At 38.7% G+C, this 25,933-nt stretch overlaps 1 pseudogene; it reads left to right on the top strand.

Moving 5' to 3' along the window:
- Nucleotides 1-15,033: 15,033 nt before the first annotated feature.
- Nucleotides 15,034-22,483, top strand: LOC144296595 (fasciculation and elongation protein zeta-1 pseudogene; annotated as a pseudogene).
- The last annotated feature ends 3,450 nt before the right edge of the window (nucleotides 22,484-25,933 follow it).

The following is a 25,933-nucleotide window of genomic DNA, read 5'->3' as shown; positions in this document are numbered from 1 at the left end:
TTGATTTATATCAGCAAGTCCATAGAGGGGCTTTGGATGAGATAGACCAATGTGTTGGTAAAATAGATGCTCCCAGGGACTTTCTTCAGCAGAAAGAACAGTGGCTAAGATTCTTATGGCATTTACCATGTGCCAGATACAGTTAGCATGGTAAATGCTTTAGGCTGTGCTGTGAGATAACATGTTTAACTCATTTAATATTCAAAACAGTCCCGTGAGATAAATAGCTATTCTTGTTTATCAGAAGGTGGACCCAAGGTACAAAGAAGTTCAATACCTTTGCCCAAATGCCCATAGCAGTAAAGTAACAGAGATGGTACCTGACTGCATGCGGGATCAGAATCATGGGCTTATCTAGTATTACAAATTGCTTTTCTAAGGAAAGGATGGAGGGGGTGAGACTGAGTATTTCCCAAGAAAGATTGAACATGGCTCAGTAGCAGATATGGCAACTAGAGGGGCAAGAGAACCTCAAGAATAGGGAGATAAAGTTATGTATTTATACACTAGAATCTATGGCTGTAAAGATAAATATCTGCTATAAATGTTAGTCCTGAATTTTCCATTCAAGTTGTATGGTGTTGACAAGATTACTCATCCCTCATGAACCAATAGTTAGAGGCTCTGGGAGGGTTTACTTGGAGGATAAGGCCGTGCTTTGAACTCAGTATCCATAGGTATAAGTAAGTTGGGCATTTAAGGCGTGTTAAATATGCCCTTGTTAATTTTTTTAAAGATTTTATTTATTTATTCATGACAGACAGAGGGAGAGAGAGACAGAGCCACAGGCAGAGGGAGAAGCAAGCTTCATGCAAGGAGTCCGATGTGGGACTCGATCCCAGAACCCGGGGATCATGCCCTGGGCCAAAGGCAGGCCCCAAACTACCGAGCCACCCAGACATCCCTGCTCTTGTTAAATTTAATGTATTTGCTGTGTCTTATCATGTTTATCAGCTCCCCTGTGCCTCATCCCACCTCTGGCCAGAGGAGGGAATCTGGAGCTCAGCAGCTTCTCTGTTTTGCAGGCCCCATAGACTGATGTAGCAGAGGCCCCCTGGATTACGGAATATCTTTTCCCTGCACTCTTACATCTGTATCCCATCCGTACTGCCCACCAGCCACTTGCCTATGCTTAAACCTGTGCAGGATCCGTCAGTGGCTTGCCATCTCATCAAGTAGGCAGCACATGTCTGTTAAAATCAATGTTGCATTTGAATGATGAGATCCCAGTGTCTGGGAGGAAACTGAATACTATCTGAAATGGACTAGTTTCCTCTGAACACAGAGTTGTGGTTCTTTGCAGAAGAACATGCCCACCTTTGGCCCTGAGTTAGAATTACATCTAAAATCATTTTTTCCGGGGGGGAGGAGCAAGATGGCGGAAGAGTAAGGTCCCCAAATCACCTGTCTCCACCAAATTACCTAGAAAACCTTCAAATTATCCTGAAAATCTATCAATTCGGCCTGAGATTTAAAGAGAGACCAGCTGGAATGCTACAGTGAGAAGAGTTCGCGCATCTATCAAGGTAGGAAGACGGGGAAAAAGAAATAAAGGAACAAAGGCCTCCAAGGGGGAGGGGCCCCGCGAGGAGCCGGGCTGAGGCCGGGGCGAGTGTCCCCAGGACAGGAGAGCCCCGTCCCGGAGGAGCAGGAGCTGCACCGACCTTCCCGGGCGGAAAGGGGCTCGCGGGGAGGTGGAGCAGGACCCAGGAGGGAGGGGATGCCCTCGGGCTCCCGGGGACACTAACAGGCACCTGCGCCCCGGGAGAGTGCGCCGAGCTCCCTAAGGGCTGCAGCGCGCACGGCGGGACCCGGAGCAGCTCGGGGGGCTCGGGGGCGGCTCCGCGGAGGGGGCTGCGGGGCGGGAGCAGCTCGGGGGCTCGGGCAGAGGAAGAGGCTCCGTGCGGAGGGGCCTGCGCGGTTCCAGGAGCAGCTCGGGGGGGGGGGGGGGCGGCTCGGGCGGCGGCTCCGCGGAGGGGGCTGCGCGGCCCGGGAGCGCGAATCCACCAGCACAGGCTCCGGAGCACAGGGCGCCGGGACACAGCCCAGGATCCGGCCTCCCCCGGGACAGGCAGAGGCCGGGAGGGCCCAGGACAGCGAGGACGCTCCTGCCCCAGCTGAGCACATCAGCGGCCCCGCCCGGAGCCTCCAGGCCCTGCAGACCGAGAGCTCCGGAGCTACTGCGGGGGCTGACTCCAGGGCTCTAGAGCTGGCCCCGCCACTGGGGCTGTTCCTCCTGCGGCCTCACGGGGTAAACAACCCCCACTGAGCCCTGCACCAGGCAGGGGCACAGCAGCTCCCCCAAGTGCTCACACCTGAGAATCAGCACAACAGGCCCCTCCCCCAGAAGACCAGCTAGACGGACAACTTCCAGGAGAAGCCAAGGGACTTAAAGTACACAGAATCAGAAGATACTCCCCGGTGGTTCTTTTTTTTGTTTTGTTTTGTTTTGTTTTGCTTTTTGATTTGTTTCCTTCCCCCACCCCCTTTTTTTTCTCCTTTCTTTTTCTTTCTCTTTTTCTTCTTTCTTTTTTCTTTTTTTTTTTCGTTTTTTTTCCCTTTTTTTCTATTTCTCTTTTCTTTCCTTCTTTCTCTCCTCTCTTTTTCTCTTTTTCCCAATACAACTTGCTTTTGGCCACTCTGCACTGAGCAAAATGACTAGAAGGAAAACCTCACCTCAAAAGAAAGAATCAGAAACAGTCCTCTCTCCCACAGAGTTACAAAATCTGGATTACAATTCAATGTCAGAAAGCCAATTCAGAAGCACTATCATACAGCTACTGGTGGCTCTAGAAAAAAGCATAAAGGACTCAAGAGACTTCATGACTGCAGAATTTAGAGCTAATCAGGCAGAAATTAAAAATCAATTGAATGAGATGCAATCCAAAGTAGAAGTCCTAACGACGAGGGTTAAGGAGGTGGAAGAACGAGTGAGTGACATAGAAGACAAGTTGATAGCAAAGAGGGAAACTGAGGAAAAAAGAGACAAACAATTAAAAGACCATGAAGATAGATTAAGGGAAATAAACGACAGCCTGAGAAAGAAAAACCTACGTTTAATTGGGGTTCCCGAGGGCGCCGAAAGGGACAGAGGGCCAGAATATGTATTTGAACAAATTCTAGCTGAAAACTTTCCTAATCTGGGAAGGGAAACAGGCATTCAGATCCAGGAAATAGAGAGATCCCCCCCTAAAATCAATAAAAACCGTTCAACACCTCGACATTTAATAGTGAAGCTTGCAAATTCCAAAGATAAAGAGAAGATCCTTAAAGCAGCAAGAGACAAGAAATCCCTGACTTTTATGGGGAGGGGTATTAGGGTAACAGCAGACCTCTCCACAGAGACCTGGCAGGCCAGAAAGGGCTGGCAGGATATATCCAGGGTCCTAAATGAGAAGAACATGCAACCAAGAATACTTTATCCAGCAAAGCTCTCATTCAAAATGGAAGGAGAGATAAAGAGCTTCCAAGACAGGCAGGAACTGAAAGAATATGTGACCTCCAAACCAGCTCTGCAAGAAATTTTAAGGGGGACTCTTAAAATTCCCCTTTAAGAAGAAGTTCAGTGGAACAGTCCACAAAAACAAGGACTGAATAGATATCATGATGACACTAAACTCATATCTCTCAATAGTAACTCTGAATGTGAACGGGCTTAATGACCCCATCAAAAGGCGCAGGGTTTCAGACTGGATCAAAAAGCAGGACCCATCTATTTGCTGTCTACAAGAGACTCATTTTAGACAGAAGGACACCTACAACCTGAAAATAAAAGGTTGGAGAACCATTTACCATTCAGATGGTCCTCAAAAGAAAGCAGGGGTAGCCATCCTTATATCAGATAAACTAAAATTTACCCCGAAGACTGTAGTGAGAGATGAAGAGGGACACTATCTCATACTTAAAGGATCTATCCAACAAGAGGACTTAACAATCCTCAATATATATGCCCCGAATGTGGGAGCTGCCAAATATTTAAACCAATTAATAACCAAAGTGAATAAATACTTAGATAATAATACACTTATACTTGGTGACTTCAACCTAGCTCTTTCTACCCTTGATAGGTCTTCTAAGCACAACATCTCCAAAGAAACGAGACCTTTAAATGATACACTGGACCAGATGGATTTCACAGATATCTACAGAACTTTACATCCAAACTCAACTGAATACACATTCTTCTCAAGCGCACATGGAACTTTCTCCAGAATAGACCACATATTGGGTCACAAAACGGGTCTGAACCGATACCAAAAGATTGGGATTGTCCCCTGCATATTCTCAGACCATAATGCCTTGAAATTAGAACTAAATCACAACAAGAAGTTTGGAAGGACCTCAAGCACGTGGAGGTTAAGACCATCCTGCTAAAAGATAAAAGGGTCAACCAGGAAATTAAGGAAGAATTAAAAAGATTCATGGAAACTAATGAGAATGAAGATACAACCATTCAAAATCTTTGGGATGCAGCAAAAGCAGTCCTAAGGGGGAAATACATCGCAATACAAGCATCCATTCAAAAACTGGAGAGAACTCAAATACAAAAGCTAACCTTACACATAAAGGAGCTAGAGAAAAAACAGCAAATAGATCCTACACCCAAGAGAAGAAGGGTGTTAATAAAGATTCGAGCAGAACTCAACGAAATCGAGACCAGAAGAACTGTGGAACAGATCAACAGAACCAGGAGTTGGTTCTTTGAAAGAATTAATAAGATAGATAAACCATTAGCCAGCCTTATTAAAAAGAAGAGAGAGAAGACTCAAATTAATAAAATCATGAATGAGAAAGGAGAGATCACTACCAACACCAAGGAAATACAAACGATTTTAAAAACGTATTATGAACAGCTATACGCCAATAAATTAGGCAATCTAGGAGAAATGGACGCATTCCTGGAAAGCCAGAAACTACAAAAACTGGAACAGGAAGAAATAGAAAACCTGAACAGGCCAATAACCAGGGAGGAAATTGAAGCAGTCATCAAAAACCTCCCAAGACACAAGAGTCCAGGGCCAGATGGCTTCCCAGGGGAATTTTATCAAACGTTTAAAGAAGAAATCATACCTATTCTCCTAAGCTGTTTGGAAAGATAGAAAGAGATGGAGTACTTCCAAATTCGTTCTATGAGGCCAGCATCACCTTAATTCCAAAACCAGACAAAGACCCCACCAAAAAGGAGAATTACAGACCAATATCCCTGATGAACATGGATGCAAAAATTCTCAACAAGATACTGGCCAATAGGTTCCAAGAGTACATTAAGAAAATTATTCACCATGACCAAGTAGGATTTATCCCTGGGACACAAGGCTGGTTCAACACCCGTTAAACAATCAATGTGATTCATCATATCAGCAAGAGAAAAACCAAGAACCATATGATCCTCTAATTGGATGCAGAGAAAGCATTTGACAAAATACAGCATCCATTCCTGATCAAAACTCTTCAGAGTGTAGGGATAGAGGGAACATTCCTTGACATCTTAAAAGCCATGTATGAAAAGCCCACAGCAAATATCATTCTCAATGGGGAAGCACTGGGAGCCTTTCCCCTAAGATCAGGAACAAGACAGGGATGTCCACTCTCACCACTGCTGTTCAACATAGTACTGGAAGTCCTAGCCTCAGCAATCAGACAACAAAAAGACATTAAAGGCATTCAAATTGGCAAAGAAGAAGTCAAACTCTCCCTCTTTGCCGATGACATGATACTCTACATAGAAAACCCAAAAGTCTCCACCCCAAGATTGCTAGAACTCATACAGCAATTCGGTAGCGTGGCAGGATACAAAATCAATGCCCAGAAGTCAGTGGCATTTCTATACACTAACAATGAGACTGAAGAAAGAGAAATTAAGGAGTCAATCCCATTTACAATTGCACCCAAAAGCATAAGATACCTAGGAATAAACCTAACCAAAGATGTAAAGGATCTATACCCTCAAAACTATAGAACACTTCTGAAAGAAATTGAGGAAGACATAAAGAGATGGAAAAATATTCCATGCTCATGGATTGGCAGAATTAATATTGTGAAAATGTCAGTGTTACCCAGGGCAATATACACGTTTAATGCAATCCCTATCAAAATACCATGGACTTTCTTCAGAGAGTTAGAACAAATTATTTTAAGATTTGTGTGGAATCAGAAAAGACCCCGAATAGCCAGGGGAATTTTAAAAAAGAAAACCATATCTGGGGGCATCACAATGCCAGATTTCAGGTTGTACTACAAAGCTGTGGTCATCAAGACAGTGTGGTACTGGCACAAAAACAGACACATAGATCAATGGAACAGAATAGAGAATCCAGAAGTGGACCCTGAACTTTATGGGCAACTAATATTCGATAAAGGAGGAAAGACTATCCATTGGAAGAAAGACAGTCTCTTCAATAAATGGTGCTGGGAAAATTGGACATCCACATGCAGAAGAATGAAACTAGACCACTCTCTTGCACCAGACACAAAGATAAACTCAAAATGGATGAAAGATCTAAATGTGAGACAAGATTCCATCAAAATCCTAGAGAAGAACACAGGCAACACCCTTTTTGAACTCGGCCATAGTAACTTCTTGCAAGATACATCCACGAAGGCAAAAGAAACAAAAGCAAAAATGAACTATTGGGACTTCATCAAGATAAGAAGCTTTTGCACAGCAAAGGATACAGTCAACAAAACTCAAAGACAACCTACAGAATGGGAGAAGATATTTGCAAATGACATATCAGATAAAGGGCTAGTTTCCAAGATCTATAAAGAACTTATTAAACTCAACACCAAAGAAACAAACAATCCAATCATGAAATGGGCAAAAGACATGAACAGAAATCTCACAGAGGAAGACATAGACATGGCCAACATGCACATGAGAAAATGCTCTGCATCACTTGCCATCAGGGAAATACAAATCAAAACCACAATGAGATACCACCTCACACCGGTGAGAATGGGGCAAATTAACAAGGCAGGAAACAACAAATGTTGGAGAGGATGCGGAGAAAAGGGAACCCTCATACACTGTTGGTGGGAATGTGAACTGGTGCAGCCACTCTGGAAAACTGTGTGGAGGTTCCTCAAACAGTTAAAAATACACCTGCCCTACGACCCAGCAATTGCACTGTTGGGGATTTACCCCAAAGATTCAGATGCAATGAAACGCCGGGACACCTGCACCCCCGATGTTTCTAGCAGCAATGGCCACGATAGCCAAACTTTGGAAGGAGCCTCGGTGTCCAACGAAAGATGAATGGATAAAGAAGATGTGGTTTATGTATACAATGGAATATTACTCAGCTATTAGAAATGACAAATACCCACCATTTGCTTCAACGTGGATGGAACTGGAGGGTATTATGCTGAGTGAAGTAAGTCAGTCGGAGAAGGACAAACAGTGTATGTTCTCATTCATTTGGGGAATATAAATAATAGTGAAAGGGAATATAAGGGAAGGGAGAAGAAATGTGTGGGAAATATCAGAAAGGGAGACAGAACGTAAAGACTGCTAACTCTGGGAAACGAAGTCGGGGTGGTAGAAGGGGAGGAGGGCGGGGGGTGGGAGTGAATGGGTGACAGGCATTGGGGGTTATTCTGTATGTTAGTAAATTGAACACCAATAAAAAAATAAAATAAAATAAAATAAAATAAAATCATTTTTTCCCAGAGTAATTTGAAGAAAAGTTTTCAAAATCCATTTTAGCACTCCTAGTCTGAAATAGATGAATAGAATTTATAGTTTTTTTCAGACTCTGAAATCTTAACCTAAAAGGATATAAAGGAAGGCTACCTAATTGTTAATAAAATATAGTATTTCATTTATTCTTTTTACTATTCTAAATAGCAAAGGAAGAGAGAAGTCTGAGAAACATTGCTAGTCATAAATTATCCTGGAAGGTTGGTGAGATGATGAGAGAGAAGGGTGCTACGATGGATAGCAAAGTCTTGTAGGAGTGCTTGACATAGCCTTCTCTTCTAAACACAGCCAGAACGTTTTAATTATATATAATGGAAAAATATTGCCAAATAAACATCTCTCTGATTTCATACTGCAAAACAGTGGAGAAAATGGCTCTATTTTGTAAAGATTTAATTAACACTAAGCGGAATAATTATGTTATTAAAACACATTAAAAGCTATTGCCATTGGTGATTTTTTTAGGAAGATCACAAGCCCCAAATATTTTCCCCAAAATATTCCAAATGCAATTTTCATGTAGTATCCTTAAAAAAAATTTCTGGTAAATGTTATTCTTTATAGAAATTTTGGAAAATGTGGCAAAGAAAAGGACAAAAATAATATTCATCATCTCCAACCATACTGGATACTCCAAACATATCATCCAACAATAAATACTGTTAACATATAGCATGTGTATATGCTTCTTATATTTCATATATTTGGACTCAAGGATATATGTTTGATATAGTCAAATATACATATATTTGCATATTTGAATTCATACTACATATTTAATTCTGTATCCCACTTTTTCACAAGGAAATTTCTGAACATTTTCTTATGCTGTTATAATTTGACAATTTGATTATGTCCAATTTGTGTGCAATAAATAACATCAAGATAAACATTATTGATATAAATATTTGTCCATATTCCTGTTTATTTCTTTAGAATGGAGGGCTAGAAGGTTCTGAGTCAGAAAGATTTAGCATTTTAAGGTTCTTAATGTAGCTTGCCAAATTGCCTTTTTAAGTCTTTGTGATGTTTTAATACTTCTGTCATCACTGAGAGTTTTCTGCTAATATTTGAACAATTTAATAAATAACTGAATTGTATAGCTTTATTTTTCTGTCTATCATTACTATAAAGGCTTACTACTTTCACGTTCATAAATTAGCTCTTTTAATTTTCTCTGCTGTGACATGTCAGTTTATGATATTTAGACACTTTCCTCTTGAAGATTTGGGGATTTTCTTACTAATCATGTGCACTTTCATGAGGCATTAGCATAGATAAATGAGCATCTTTAGGACAGAGTATACACATGGAGATCTCAAACCTGTCTTCCCAGCATGATCTCTGCCTCTCTCCCTCCTTTCATTCTTCTGGAAAATAGTGTCATTTGGCATCACCTGTCATTTCTGATGCTATCAAGTAATATATTGTATTCTCTCTTTTTCTTATAAGGTTTTTTGTGTGTGTGTGCTCATTTACACGTGGTACAAATTTAGATTTTGACTGCTTCAGCCTATCCTTGCTTGCTATATAAGACTTTAGGTGTTGTTAATGTTCTCTTCACCTTTGATTTATGAATCCTAGATCTTGCCCATATTGGACTGTGAAAATTTTCCCAGGAACCAACATGGTGGGAATATGCTAATAAACAATGATTTTCTAAGAGCTGGTTGGCTGGTGGGCCTGGGACAGGACAACATGACCACTAGGTGTGAAATGATATCTGCTGCTCAGTGGTAAGGAAAGTGGAGCTGAACTGAGAAGAGGTTGTGGATTCAGTTGTAATGTGGATAGTGGTTACTTTCATCTGAGCCAGTGGTGCTCAGACTTAAGGTCATCTCAGCATCCCTAGTACAGGCGCTGGGCTCCACTCCAGTATTTCTGGTTCAGTAGGTCTGGTGAGGGTCAGGGGATACTGATGCTGGTGGTTGGGAACCACACTCTGAGAACCACTGTTCTAAGCTATCTGAGAGCTGAACATAGGCTTTCTATGATGCTGATCCATAAATGAAAACTAAAAACTCTCTTAAGATATTGCCAGTTAAACTGGTATTCCCCAGGGGGCCAAAATGACTGGGAGAGTGTAGCGGTCCTGCAGAGACACCCTTCCCATGTGAATGACTGCTCCTAAAGTTGTGATGCGTGTATGCATGTCGCCATACACCGAGATTCTGAATGCGGATAGCGGAAATATCTTTTCTTTATGACATCTGGTATATATTTTTTAAAACATTGAAGGTTCCTTTCCCTACCTCTAAAGCTTCCAATCCCCAATCCAAAGATAAAATTTGTAATCATTTGTTTTCTTCTAGGTTTTTATGAATTCTTTTTAACACTTTAATTATAGATCAAGTCAAGTTCTATTCATGCATTCTGTGAGGTGATGATTAAAACAGTATATTGTTTCCTTAAAAGGCGATTTTCTCAACACTTTTTGAATAAAACATTTGTTTTTCACTGATTTAAGATAATCAGAACGTATGTATATGTGTATTTATGTTCCAATGCTATGTATATTGCCTTTCCCATGCTAGCTCGTTTATTCTACAAATGTTTACTATGTTCCAAGCACTGTGAAGATATCAGAATGAATAAAATCGTCAGAACAGGACACACACAAGCTCTGCCTGCATAGAATTTAGCGTCCCAATAATCTGTCCCGTTGTTTCTCTATTGTTGCATAGGTACCACACTGATTTTAATTGTTGTAGCTACAAAACACATTTTAATTTGTGGTACAGAAAGTTCCTCCTCATTACGATGGTAACATCATTAAAGAAATCTTAGTGATCCTTGCCTATTTATTTTTCTAAATATTATTTTGTAAAGTTTCAAAAAGGTGAAGAAAGCCATAAAAGCCATTTATTTTATCATTTGTGACTTTGATTGGAATTGTCTTACAGTATATATTTATTTGGAAAGAACAGATATCTTTTATAATAATCTTTCCCTCAAAAAACATTGTTTTTCTCCCCCATTTATTAGGGTATTCTTTCATATTTCCTGTGTTTCAAGAAAAAATGCAGGTACTAAAATGTGTTAGTGAGGCTTATATTATAAAATATATTTTATTAGTGACACAAGAGATTCCAAGAAGCTTCAAAACTGGGCGCCCTGGAAGGAATGAAGATAGAAGTTGTCAAATGGAGAAGAAAAAGTATAGGGAAAGCTCTAGAGCAAGGAGAGCCAGCAAATTCTTATATTATCAAGGTAATCATGTAGAAATAATGTATGGTCCACCATGTCTATACAAATTTTTGTTTATTTCTCCTGCAAAGCACATTGCTATGTAAGTTTTAAACAGTGGGGACACCAGTCCCTAAGCAGTATTCCAGGGATCATGACAACAACGACTGGCTTTTGCTATGCAGATTTGCAAACATTGGTTGAGACTTGTATACTGACAACTTAAATGGACAATATGTCCACAATCTGTGTGCCAACTGGCACATGCTGATAACGTCTGACAGGCCTCTCTTGTCAAAGCTTTTGAACACCTAATAAATACAATTGTACTCCCTTTACCCTTTGAAAAATCAGAGATACTCGTTTTCCCTTTGAGTTACAGATGGTGATATTATAAGAGCTTTGAGCCAGCTGCTCAGCCTCATTGATGCAAGCGCTTATGGCAGACAATAAATTCTTCTAAGCTGTGGTTGTTTTTCTTTTTCCTTTTCTAGCTTGCTAATGCCAAGCTGATAATAGGGAATATAAGCCTCAGTGGCAGTTTCAGTATCAGAGGTCAGAAAACACATGGAGATCTGAGTGAACAAATAAAGTGTGCAATAATTACATTTTACCTGTCCTACATCTTTTGGGAATGAGGTCTTATTGTGTTAAAATAAACTGCTGGTCAGTGCGGGGGGAACAATGTACCCTGAGAACTTATTATTGGTTTAGAGATCATCTTTTATTACCACGGCTTGTATGGCCACTGCTATTATTGGGCTGGATGCTCCTCTCCTTTGTGATGTTCAAAGAGACCTAGCCATGATGAATATAATTGTTACCATTTATAAGAGTGAGTCAGATTCTCATCTTCTTTATCTCTGGTATAACAAAGAGATGGTAAATCAATGAGATGATAGAATTTAATAATGTACAAAGAATCTCATTGTTGGTGAGACTTTTTCAAATGATGACTTAGGAAATTTGAAAACAAGGGTGAGGGGAGAAACTTTTTTGTTTCTTATTAAGAATCACTGATTCTTTTTCCCCTTCTTAGGGGAAAAAAGTCTCCCATATCAGATGCATTAGAAGGAAAATAATTTGCTTTTGTCTTTTCATGAGAAAGAAATATTAAAAACATCCTAAAGATCTTCTCTAAATTTGGTATTTTAAAGTTTCATTGAATAGCTACATGAAATTAAGAAAAATATGTCATTTTAATATGATGGGTAGAAGGAGACTCCAGGATTGGAGAAGGAAGGAATAGTAAGAGAGGGGTAGGTGGGTGAAAAGACTGTCGAATGGTGTGGGGATGCTAAGATAGGCGGTCAGATGACAGAGAGGAGAGGAGAGGGAGAAAGGAGGGCATAAGAGGAATGAAAGGAAGACAAACAGGCCAGAGAAATCAAATATTTACAAACAGAGCCTAGAGACAAAGGCAAGAAGAGTAAGAAAGTGATTGAGAGGGAGAACGGGAGAGGGAGGCAGGAAGAGGGAGAAGGAAGCAGTGAGAGATGAAGAGGCAGAATGAAGACTCCTCCCTGAGTTCCGAGATGACCATGTGTTTTGGCTTAGGTCCCTCTATTGTTTTTTGGACATTAGAATCAATAATCACCAAATTCTTCCGATAGCCCAGCCTCTGAGGCACCCCTCTTTCTATAGCTCGATCTCCTGCTGCTTATTCCTGACAGCTTGTTTTTATGATCCATTCTGACCCTGATTAGACTCAGCAGTAGGCATCCTTGCCCTTAGCCCACCTTTGCCTTTTTGTGTTCCATTTTTTGTAAGCCGCTTTCTTGTCATTTGTCTCCTATGCCATGGCATCTATCCTTGGTTATCCTCTAGCACTATTTTTTTTTTTCTCTACAAGTGAAGTGTTGCCTTTCTCCAAAAGTACCTTTTCTGGGACCTGGAGTCCTTCCTTGCAACCCAAGTCCCAAACTCTCACGTCATGAAGCACTTGCTAGCCTGCATGGCTGGATCCCACCCTTCCTGATGACCTGCCCACGTGGCAGTGTGCCCTGCCAAAACTCTCCTCCCAGACTGCCTCTACATTTGGTATCTTTTGGCTACCTTTCTTGGTTTGAGGGTCTTCTTTCAGTTACCAGAGGACTTGATCATGTCAATCTTCCCTCTGAAGTGTCATAATTTTTTTTTTTCTGCTTTGAGATGTCTTCATCTTTTTTCCCCCCAAATGTCAAATGGAGAGCATGTTTTAAGTAAACAACTGCATGGGATTCTGGATATAATGATTGTGACAACAAATTTTAGAAATGTAATTGTAGGGCAGCCCGGGTGGCTCAGCAGTTTAGTGCCGCCTTTGGCTCAGGATGTGATCCTGGAGACCCGGGATCAAGTCCCACGTCAGGCTCCCTGCATGGAGCCTGCTTCTCCCTCTGCCTCTCTCTGTGTGTCTCTCATGAATAAATAAATAAAAATTAAAAAAAAGAAATGTAATTGTAAAATTTAAAGGTGTCATGAAACTTGCTAGTTATGAGCAGGAAGTCTCTGACATTCAAATGATACCAAAATGCATTACCTTTTTTCTTTGGGAAATTAGGACTCTTTTATTCCATAATGCATAGAAGTTTTACTTGGGATTAATATTACATGTGACTTACTAGAATTCGATGGAGTTAAGTGACTGGTGACCTGAAATTGTTCTAATTCCAGCTTGTAAGTGCAATAAATTGGAGGGCACAATTAAATTTCCTTCCCAATTACAAATAATTTTTTTCTTTCATACTTCAATACATTGCCTTTTAATGTTTTAATAATAACTATTGATTGTAGCATTTTTCCTTTGATCTTAACTTATGAGGTGGTAGTGGGAAGAGAGGATTTAGAATTCCACTGTCATTCATGTTTACACAAAAAGGATGTAGCTTAATGCACTATCCAATTTCTTGAAACTCTTGTACCTTACTCATCCTGTCACTCTTAAGCATGTTCTGATTCATTTTGTAGGAAGAGAACAGAGTCAGCATTACTTGTCTGTTAGGGAAAACAAAACAAAAAGAAAAAATGTCTTAAAAATACTGGACAAGGGGCATCTGGGTGGCTCAGTCAGTTAGACTCCTGATTTTGGCTCAGGTTATGATCTCAGTCAGGATTTTGAAATTGAGCCCAAGTGTGGGGCTCTGTGCTGAGCATGGAACCTGCCTAATACTCTCTTTCTCCCCCCTTTTTCTCACTCTCTCAAAAAGATAAAATAACAAAATAATAAAATAAAATAAAATAAAATAAAATAAAATAAAATAAAATAAATAAAATAAAATAAAATAAAATAAAATAAAATAAAATAAAATAAAATACTGGGTAAAACTTGAAATCCATTGCCTGTGTCTACACAGTTATACCAGAATGTGCTAGCAGGTAAAGATATGTTGGAGCTGAAGCACACTTTCATAACATGAATGACATAAGCATGAATGGCATGAGCAGCTCCACCCAGATGATACACTGAGGGACATGAATAGCACCTGGGCCACAGAACTGGCCTCATCTTTCTTGTATGTGGAGTTCTGGTGTAAGGGGTATTTTGTGCCCATGTGTGCATGTGGGCATAGGTGGGTTGGCGTAATAATGTGAGAAGGGAGAGGCATGCAGGGCAAGGAAGTCAGAAAGATTTATGCACATTGTCCCAAAGGCATAGAAAGCTCAAGTGGTCATTGAAACAGCATCGGGGAGATGTAATCAAAGAGATAAACATGGTAACAAGTAACACAGATGGCAGGTGAAAGTCCATGAACACCTAGAATTTACTTAGGGACTGAGAAGATACTAGGAGTGGATTGCATTATGGGGTAATTTTCCTGGCCTAAAGTACTATTCATCTAAAAGAATGGGTGCTGTATGGGTTGAATTGTGTCCCTAAAAAGGATTTTGAAGTCTCAACCCCTAGTAGCTGTTCATGTGACCTTCTTCGGAAATAAGATCTGTTATGAATCAGACTATTTCACCCCACCCCTCCAATTCATGTGTTGAAGCCCTAATCCCTGGTACATCAGAATGTAATCATATTTGGAAATAAGGCCATTGCAGGTGTAATTAGTTAGGATGAGGTTATTAGGGTAGAACCTAATCCAGCATGACTTGTGTCCTTATGAGAAGGGGAAATTTGAATACAAAAACAAATAGGCACACAGAGAAAATGCCATGTGAAGATGAAGGTTGATAGTGGGGTGATGTAAGAACATGGATTTGGAATACATATGAGAGGATAATCAGATAACTTGGAAAATGAGTTGTGATCATGTTTAGCCCTACGTGTTATCTACAATTAATCTTAACTGAAATTATATTTTAGATTAACTTTGCCACTTCAAAAATTCTAAGTGGCTACCTGAGAGCAGTAAGATATGTTCCTCTAATGTGTTCCTGAGGGTGGTGTCTCTTTTCGTTATTTCTCAAGCCACTAGCCTGTTAGTATTTATGAGGATGACTGTGGGGTACCTGGCCCTCCTTGTAAGTCTCTGCTCCCTGCATAGTAGAGCCAGCCCCAGGAGAAAGTGACTACTTTTCTCTATTCTTGGTTATAGGACAATGCCCACTGTACATATTCATCCAGAAGATCATTAAGGAAGAGAAACAACCCGTGGGCTTCACCAAGGTTTCTATTATCTGACCTAGTTTAAAGTTATTTCTCCTTTCCTCCCATCCCTTCCCCACACAGTCTAAGGATGTTTGCAAATTCCATAAAGGAGTACATTAGTAGTTAGGATCTCACATTTTCGAAGCCATAGCTCAAGATAAAGCCTAGCCACACACACACACAAAAAAAAGGTTCGTATTTTATATTATGCCCCCCCAACAAGAGTTCCAAACTGAAATGCCTTCAGGGCCATGAAGGTAATTTAGAAAAATAAAGTAATTGGAAGTTTGTATGTTAAATATGTTGGCATATTCTTCACTTCCTTGGGGAAATATGTTCCATTCCATTTTTAAAATCATATTTTATTTTTAAACTCTTTATTGAAGCCCAGCTTACATTCAGAAAAACTGTAAGTTTCAACCTCATGAATTTTCGCAAAGTAAAAGCACCCATGAAACAAGCATGAGGTAGAGAAGCAGAACATCACTAGCACGCTATAGAGGCTCCCCTGGGGATTCCTTGTGGTCATTACCTTTCCCAGAGGTAACCGTTGTACTGACTTTCAGCATGTAGATCAATTTGTTGTTCCTGTTTTTTGCGTCTTATACAAGTAGAATCATGCAGTGTATAGTATTTTGTTACCTTGTCTTCTCAACATTATGATAAATATTTGTGATTTCTTCATTCTCATCACTGAACAGTATGCCGTTGTGTGAATATACTACAATTTACTTAACTCTTTTAAATAGGGATTTGGGTACTTTTCAGTTGTTGCTATGACAAAAAGTGCTGCTCTGGCCCCCAATACCTTGTAGAGAACATATCTCTTCCATTTGGCCCTTCCTGAGTTGTATCCTTTATAATAAGGATGAATAAAGTAAACCTAAGTACACTATTTCTCTAAATTCTGTGAGCTATTCTAGTAAATTATTGAAACTGACAAGGGGATCCTAGGAACACCTGATTTATAGCTAGTCAGAAGTGTGGATGGCACTGGATTTGTGACTGGTGTCTGAGTGGGGGCAGTTTTGTGATACTGAGTCCTTAACCTGTGGTGTCTGTACTAACTCTGGGTAGAGAGTGTCAGAATTGAAATGAATTGTTGGGTACCCACTCGGTATCTGGAGAATCAGAGAATTGGTTGGGGTGTCAGAGAAAACATCCAGAGCATAAAATTATGATTTTCTCTTGTCCTTTAAATATTTGTCAAATCTGAGATTATATCATCTTTGTGTATTTCTGATTTTGACAGTTTATGTTCTTTTCATTTTTTTTCCCCTAATCCATCTTCCTGGAGGTTTATTCATTTTACTAATGTTTAAAAAGGGGCGCCTGAGTGGCTTACTTGGTTAAGTGGCCAACTTTTGATTTTGACTCAGGTCATGATCTCAGAGTCAGGGGATGGAGCTTTGCAGCAGCTACACAGTCAGTGTGGAGTCTGCTTGAGATTCTTTTCCTCTTCTTCTGCCTCTCCCCCCTGTTTGTGCATGTGCATAGTCATTCCCTCTCTCAATACATATATAAATAAAAATCTTTAAAAAAAACCCCTTTGGTTGTGTTGATTTTCTTTATTGAAGAAAATATTTTTTTTATTTTTATTTATTTTATTGTTGTGTTTTACTTTATTAATTTCTGTTTCAAATTTATTGTTTTCTTCCTACTTAATATTTTTTTAGGAAGGGAAATAATTTGTTGAGTTTTTGTTTAAATTCATAAGTTAGATACGCAGATTTGATATGTGCAGTATTTTACATATGAGTTAGATACTTGCATTTGATATGTGCAGTATTTTACATATGAGAAATATGCCAAATGTATTCACCATTTTGTTCTCATAACCATCATTTTACTATATCATCTTCTTTATGAGTAAAAAAATATTTTTATTTTAATTTCAATTACCTTGTCTGTTATACCTTCTTCTGTTATTTAATACTTACAATTGACCTACTGCAGTCAAACAAAAAATATTACTTTTATCAATTGTCTGATTATGCTGGAAACTTAGAATACTTTAAGTCCATTTATTCTCATTCTGCCTTTCCCCCAAACTGTTATCATCTATTTTAGTGTATTTTAAACTATGCAGCAGATTATTATTATTGTTTTGTATAGTCACGCTCCATTTATATTTGTCCACATATTTGTCACTTATACCACCTTGTATTCCTTCTTGCATTTTGTTCAAGACTGTTTTCCATTTGCCCAAGGAATTTCCTTTAGTAATTATTTTAGGAAAGTCAATTGGTGATAAATTTCCTTAGTTTTTGTTTGGCTAAAACATCTCAAATTTACTTTCATTTCTGAAAGATATTTTAATGGACTATATAATTCTAGTTTGGCACTATAAAGATATCCTTTTATTGTCTTCTGGCTCCCACCTTCTCTGTTAAAAGATCAGCCCAGGCTTACTATTTCTCCTGTGAAGATAATGTGCCGGTTTTCTTTAGCTATCTTTAGGATTTTTCTGTCTTTGGTGTTTAGCAGTTTTACTATAGTGTGCCTAAGTGTGAATTTATTTATTTTTTCAAAATATTGATGTTTAAAGCACTTCTTGATTATGTAAGTTGATGTCCTTCATCCGTTTTGAATATTCTAGGTCATATCGTTTCAATATTACTTCTGCCACATTCTCTGTTATCATTTTAGGACACTGATTGTATGTATCACAGAACTTATTAAAATCTATATATTTCTTATATTGTTTTCTAATTTTTCCATATTTTTTCATGCTTTCATCTGCATATTTTCTATCTTTCTGTTCAGTAAAATCATCTTTTCACTGGGCCCAATCTATTGATGAACTTATCTACTGAATTATTAATTTTAGTTATTGTATATTAAATTATAGAATTTCTATTTGATTTTTAAAATATATTCTACTTTTCTTCTAAAAATCTCTTATCATCTTTTTTTGACATTTAATCACTGCTATTTTAAAGTCTGTATCTGCTAACTCTAATGTCTGGATCACCCCTCAGTCTATTTCTATATTCTATTTTCTTTTTGTCTTGACAATGTTTCTTGGTATATGTGGTAATTTTTAATTGAATGCTAGACATCATGTATGATTATAATATCTTTGCGAGGAAATTAATTTTAGATTATTTTAAGTAGTGAGAGTAGGGGCAGGCCAGCTTAATCCAGTCAGGATAGAACACATTCCAGCCTGGACTGCAGTATTTTAAAGACCTTAACTATTTGCAGTCTATTCTAGGGTTATTCTTCAGGGGTTGCATCTGAGAGCCAGGCTATTCACTGGGACTTCATCTTCTTGATGAGCCCTGAAATTCAATTTTTGTCTCTCTAACAAAATGAAATTGAGGATTGCTCTTCCTAGTTTCTCAGTCCTTTAGCTGACATTTTGTTCTGATCTCTTATCTTCTAGTCTTGCTCTGCTCATGAATCAGCAAATACTTCAAAGGGAAAAGAAGAACACATTTTTGGTTTTACTGTTATGCCTTTCTCTCCTTTCTGGAATTTTTGATGCTCAAGTTCTGGCTTCTTGGTCTTATGCTTTCAACTGGACTTTTAAAATGTTATGTATAGTCTTTTTAGTTATACTTGGGAGGTATGTGCTGAAATCTAGTATTTGCATGGCCAGAAATTATATTCTAAAGTCTTTTTATATGATGTTAGCCACATTGATAGTATCTACTGGCATTTTATGCTTTTCTGCCTTCAACTTGTTTGCTGATATAATTTATATGTGATGTAGCAGATTTATTTCATATGTGGTACTGTATATGAAACTTACCTCATAATATATTTAAAATCATTAGTAGATATTATTATGTGGATTTCCATAAACTTTTGTTGTTCCACTCCACAATTATTCACTATTAAGAATATATCTTATCTAGTACATCTTTCCTTAAGATGATCACAAAACCTATATTCCTCTGTTTATTTTTGAAAGAATCTAGAAATTACTATAAACCAAGATATATTCAAAACCTGTACATTTATATAAATGTTTAGTGACAAACTTCTCTCAACTTGTAATTAATCAACTTGTAATCAGCTTAATACATGTTTCTTTAGAAAATTTGCTTTCCTCTAATAATATTTTCTGATAAGATATGCATTTTGGTTTGATATGATATAATTTTCTGGATATTATTTGGACCATTCTTACTCTTTTAAGAAGAATTACTACCTCTTCCGTGGTGTCTTTTAAATTTTTAATATTTGGGGGGAAACATCCAATGAAGCATCTAAACATTTTTCATTATATTTAATGGAATTTTGTCATGTATTAGGTTCAAAAATTTAAGTTTCTTTTACCTTCAACATGTTACACATATTTCATTTAAGTTTTGGATCTTGCTAATAGTAATTCTTCATATAATAATCAGCTATTTTAATATATATCATGCACTTAGGGAGAGTTTCAACATTAATGACAATGAGCATGAATCCATATTTCAAATAATCTTGGTAATTATTTCAACCTTTTGCTGATTTATTGTGATGTCTGAGTAGATTTATAATTTTATACAATAATGAATTTATAAATAATACAGGAGCAGAATTTAGAATTTAGTAAAAAATTAGGGACAGAATTTAGAAGCACTTCTTTTTTTCAGGGTACATTCTATTGATTCAAGGACTCTGCCTTCACCACTTCACAGGTGGATTAAAATTTAAAATTTTTTCTTCACATGAGCTGTATACTTGTAGTCAGTTGGTACAGTGACCAGATTGAAGTGGAGTGAAAATTGTTCCAAATTCTGTGGAGAAAATGTTGGGAAATCTGGTGACCACCTCTAGCAGTTGACCTGTTCCAATGATATGAAACCTTGATTACTAAAGTATATAAAGGCAGAGCTCTTTCTGTACTTCTCACCCTTGCTTTGATGACTGGAATGAGCCATATAAAACATGCTTGGAGCTTATTACGTAACAGTCATTAGAGGATTTCATGATTTTGATTGCCAACTTCAATATTGTGGTGGTGTCTGTGATTTTAGCAAAGAAAAAATATTATGCAAACTATTTGTGTTTATTTTATTTGTGTTTAAAATTGACATTTTAAAGTTTAAGTTTTCAGTTTTTCATTTATGGACAAGCATAAGCACTGCCTCAAATTTTGCAGGTTTCTCAAGTATATTTAACTGGACTCTCTAAAATGGATACTGGTGATGGAGTTGTTATATGAATTATCAAGCTTATCTGATAATAGGTGCCATTACAAAATTTTAATTACAAGCTTTTATAGTATGAATTATTTTTAGTCTTATTTTACAAATGAGGAAATTGAAGCCTATATTGCTGCATAACAAATTATTATACACTTACTGGCTTAAAACATCATCTACATTTAATAACTCATATTTACAGGAGTCTGAGCATGGCTTAGCTGGGTCATAGTCTCAAGATCTCACAAGGCTGTAATCAAGGCATTGGCTGGATCTGAAGTCCTGTCTAAAGCTCAGGCATCCTCTTCCATGTTCACCTGTTTGTTGTAGAATTAGTTTTCTTACAGCTGTACAACTCATAGTGTCTTGCTTCTTCTTTGAGGCTTGCAGGAGGTTGTCTTGATTAACTTAAAGTCAAATGATTAGAAAACTTTGATTACATCTGCAACATTTCTTGACTGTTGCCACATCCTACTGATTAGAAGCAAATCCATGGGTTCTGTTGGTTCGTAGCAAGCATTCAAAGGGAGGAGATTATACAAGAGTATGACTTACTGGTGATCACTCTAGAGTGTACCTTCTACAAAACCTAAAGAAAGGGAGGGGGCAGGGTGGAGAAGGGGAGTGGAGCCGGGAGCTGACGGAGCTGTGCGGGGAGTGCTCACTGGCTCGCAGCTGCCACCACTACCACGGCTCCCCGCCTGGTGGATGGGGGTGTCCCGCTGAGCCCCGCAACCCGCCTCCCTCCACCAGGACCCGCACAGGTAAACGAATCCTGAAAGTGGCAGTTGTCCCATTGCTGTGCAATAATGGAGGGCCCACTGCTTCGAGTCCGTGGAGGACCTCGTGAATGAATTTGAGGAGAAGCTCAATGTCTGCTTTCGGAACTACAATGCCAAGACGGAGACCCTAGCTCCCGTGAAGAACCAGTTCCAGATCCAAGAGGAGGAGGAGACCCTGCAGGATGAAGAGGCTTGGGATGCTCTGACAATTATATCCCTTCACTCTCAGAAGACTGGAGGGACCCAAACATGGAGGCTCTGAATGGCAACAGCTCTGACACTGAGATCCACGAGAAAGAAGAGGAAGAGCTGGATGAGAAGAGTGAACGTGATTCTGGCATCAAGGAGGAGCCTCTACTCACAGCAGATCAGGTGATTGAGGAGACTGAAGAAATGATGCAGAACTCCCCAGACCCTGAGGAAGAAGAGGAGGTTCTGGAAGAGGAGGAGAAGGGAGAAACCTCCTCCCAGGCAGCCTCGGTCCTCCTGCAGGAGATGCGGGTCTTGACCCAGACCTTCAACAACGACGGGTCCTACAAAGGCCTGAGGCACATGTCGGGGTCGGAGCTGACCGAGCTGCTGGACAGGTGGAGGGCGCCACCCCGGCTTCTCGGAGGAGCTGGTGCAGCTGGAGTTTGAGGAGGAAGAGAACTCCTTCATCACGGTGCTCACTGAGGTTCAGAAGAAGCAGAAGGAGCCCCGAGAACTGACGAAGAAGGGGCGGAGGGAGAGGTCTGAGCCTGCAGAGCAGCCGGATAGGGAAGGGAAGCCAGAGGCCCCTCAAGCGCTCCGGCTGGAAGCATCTCCAACGGCCTGCAGGTCTGCAGAGCAGCGTCCTCCAGACCTTCGGCTCCTCGGGAACCGACATACAGTATCTGAACACGCTCAGCCCTGACGAGAAGAAAGCCTTGCCCCGGCGGGGGAAGATCTCCAGATGCTGGCAAACGTTCTCTTTGCCATGAAGGAGGATGCTGAGAAGGTGCCCACTTTGCTACCGGACTACACTTTAAAAGTTTCTGTCCACCCCACCCTGCCCTCGGGGGCAGCCTTGCTGCGGAGGTCACGGAGCAAGAGTCATCCTATCTCAGGGACTGCATGACACCACGTACCCCCCGACGTGTGTTTCAACGTGTACCTTAACCTGGATTAAGCATGAGCAAGCGCGCGGGCTCCTTAGCTGTTGGCTTCTAGTCCTAGGGATCCTCGGAGGCGGGACGGAGGGCGGGGCCGGTGGCGGCCTCTCCGCGGTCCGAGGGAGGCCGGCGGCTCACCGCGCCTTAGGTAGTCTGGCTCCAGCCCTTGGACACCCTAAGACTAATTTTGAAATAAACCGTCATTTAATTAACTTAAAAAAAAACAAAAACAAAGAAAGTTAATTAACCTGTGCATATCTAGTCAGTGATGGGGGAAGAATTTAATCCAAGATATTTGCTTCTAGACCCCACTCTGATGGCTCCCTTTTCTGAGATCTGTCATGTTATTACCAGTAGAGTATTTTTTAGTAATTACTCTCTGATTCTTTTATGTGTTTTGATCTTGTCATTCCAACTATAATGTCTGTTTCCTGATGACATAGATCATGTTTTAAACTCCGTTTAAGTGCTCTGTATACATCACTGGCTATACTAAAAGTAGTATTTTTCTTAATCTGGGAAATTTTAGTTTTTTACATTTCTTAGAAAAATGCCATTCTTAGTCAATTAAATAGAACTACCTTCAGAAAGTTATATGTAGTCAACCTTCTGGAATAAAAGTATATAATAAATCATCTAACAGAACTACTGGAAAAATTGCTTTATAATTTCAAACCCATACAGATATTTATTCTAATAAGAATCTAACAAATCAAGGATAATAATAGCTACTCTTTAGTAAGTGCCTCCTATGTGATAAGAAATAGCCTAGGTACTTTACACAAGTTATCTTTAATACTCACAATAACTTGAAAGGTAAATATTGATTAATATCTTACATATGAATAATTAGATTCAGAGAGGTTAAATAAATTTTCCGGATAGCACAGCTTATCAATTCATAGTCATTGGCTTTAAGTCATATAATTGCTTCATTAGCATATGTTGTTAACATTCCCAGTAATAATATCAGATTCAATTGACTACTTCTTTATTGAGAAAGTACTATGCTTGATGCCATTAGAGATTCTGAAATGAGAATGAAGCTCCTGGTTCAGCCTAGTAGTAGTATTCCGTGCTTATGTTTGGAGAACATTTTGCCCAGCAAGCCATCAACAGGCTTGAACACATGTAATGCACAATCCTCATTAAAATACAGAAATGAGCTCCCAAGGAGCATAATGGAATGGCATATGCCTCGAGGATGCTTTTTTTTAATTGAAAAATGAGTTGGCAGAAGTTATTTTTAAATCTTTTTCTAAAATTGGTCTTGAAGACAATTGATTATAGTAGTCATAGTATAATTCAAGATTATAGTAGTCATTGCAAAGTAAGGGTAAAGAAATTATATTATATATAGTGGTATTGTGTGTGGAACGAACATGAATTTTGAAATCTGAAGTATTAGAGGTCAAATTTATTTTGCTGTATCTTAGGTCTGAATCTCATGTTTTTATCAGTAAATGGTGTAATGTCCATCTCACCAGAACTGATTAAATAAATGGAAATAAAGCATATTGTACACATACAATATTGGTGCTAAGTAGATATTCCACTCCCTTCCCTGATTATTTCTTCATATCACCCTTCTCAACTACCAGGGATTTGAGAAATGAGTGTCATAGTCATGGTTGAAGGGGAGGTTATGGTCCTTGTTTCCAGCCTCCAATAAAAATGCAAGAATGACCTATGTAGCATTCTTGACTGAGCCACTCCTTTAAACTCACCAAGGATGAGATTTCATTGTTCCTCAAGGCATCTTCCAATTCTAATTCTTAGACATTATTTTTTTCTACCAGAATATAATTTCTATGAGAGTATTTTTATACATTCCAGCCCTTGGCCTTACATGTGTTTTAAGCTGTCACTTAGGAAAATTTCTCTTAAATATGATAGACACTCCAATATTTAAAGTCTTGTAAAAAATTATTTTAATTAAACTATGTCTCAACTGTATAGAATAAACATATGTATGTTGTCATTAAAGTATTATTTTAAATCAAAAGTAAAAAAAATAGAAGAAACTAGAGCTATAATTCATTTGGAGATATTTATCTATAATTTGAGCTTGAGATTCACACTTCTTATATGATCATTTGGAAGTTGTCTATTATAGAATGGATAAAAGTTCTTTTTTGAACTGGAGGGATGGTCTGTGAACATTTCTTAGGTCTGAATTATCAAGATTCCTAACTGTCTACATCTTGAGATCAGATTTTGAGAAAAATGAAAGAATAAATTGGTCTTAGGAGTATATTACTCTTGAAATAAACTTGATGAATGAAAGGAAATCCTAGAAGAATTTCAATAGTTACTCAGTGACAATAATGTGATGGAAACTGTTATTCCCAGACAATGAAAAAAGCTTATGCCCTCTTCTTAGAAGTGACTAGAAAGTCCTTGATTGTAGACATATCATAAATATAGTCCTAAAATAACTGTTGGGAAAAGAGGGTCTTGTTTTCTTTGCTTATATCCTGAGAAACAAGAATGGTTGCCATTTTAAAACACTGTCTTGGGTAGCCCCAGTGGCCCAGTGGTTTAGTGCTGCCTTGAGCCTGGGGTGTGATCCTGGAGACCCGAGATTGAGTCCCAAGTCGGGCTCCCTTCATGGAGCCTACTTTTCCCTCTGCCTGTGTCTCTGCCTCTCTCTCTCTCTCTTTCTGTCTATCATGAATAAATAAATGAAATCTTAAAAAAAAAAACACTGTCTCTATGAAGTTGTAACTTACATGATGATGTAGCTCCAGAAGGAACCTGAAATCCAAAGATTCAAGAATTCACTGATCTGATCACAGAAAGCAAATACTCACAATAGGACTGCTCTGTTTCCAGACCTTCTGACTGTCCAGGTCCCTAACTTTTTTTTATTATACTTTTTATTATTTTTTCCTTTATTCATGCTCTCTATTCATTTTTTGTTTGAAAATTAATAAAATTTTGATGTGACATTTTGGAATAAATTTTAAAGAAGACAAAGCATTAGGTAATACATTAAGTGTTAAAGAGAATTTTACCAATTGAAGAATCATATTGATTCCTTTTTACATTTAAAAGATATCTGTTGCATAAATCTCTGAAAACCTGGGATGACAGAGACCTCAGGAATATTCTAAAAATAAATCATTTAAAGGAATTAAAACATGGCACCAAGAGAATGGTTTGGTATTCTTAAGTCCCTTTCATCTGATTTCCAATCTAATTGGCAAAAAAATGATATAAACCTTATAAAGCATTGAAAAAAATCATCTTTTAATTATCTTTTTTCTCAAGTAAAAGATATTTTTAAGTAGACAAATTTAGAGCAAAAGTATGGAATATCTATATGTGAAATCATAATAATTGGGGAAAGTCTCATAAACATAACTAAGGAATAGGTTCATAATTCACAAAAATGAGTTTTTGTCATTTCAAGA

Source organism: Canis aureus, chromosome 24 (assembly GCF_053574225.1).
Source record: "Canis aureus isolate CA01 chromosome 24, VMU_Caureus_v.1.0, whole genome shotgun sequence".
NCBI classification, from domain to species: Eukaryota; Metazoa; Chordata; class Mammalia; order Carnivora; family Canidae; genus Canis; species Canis aureus.
Note: the sequence above shows the minus strand (reverse complement) of the source record. Positions and strands in the feature narration are given on the sequence as shown.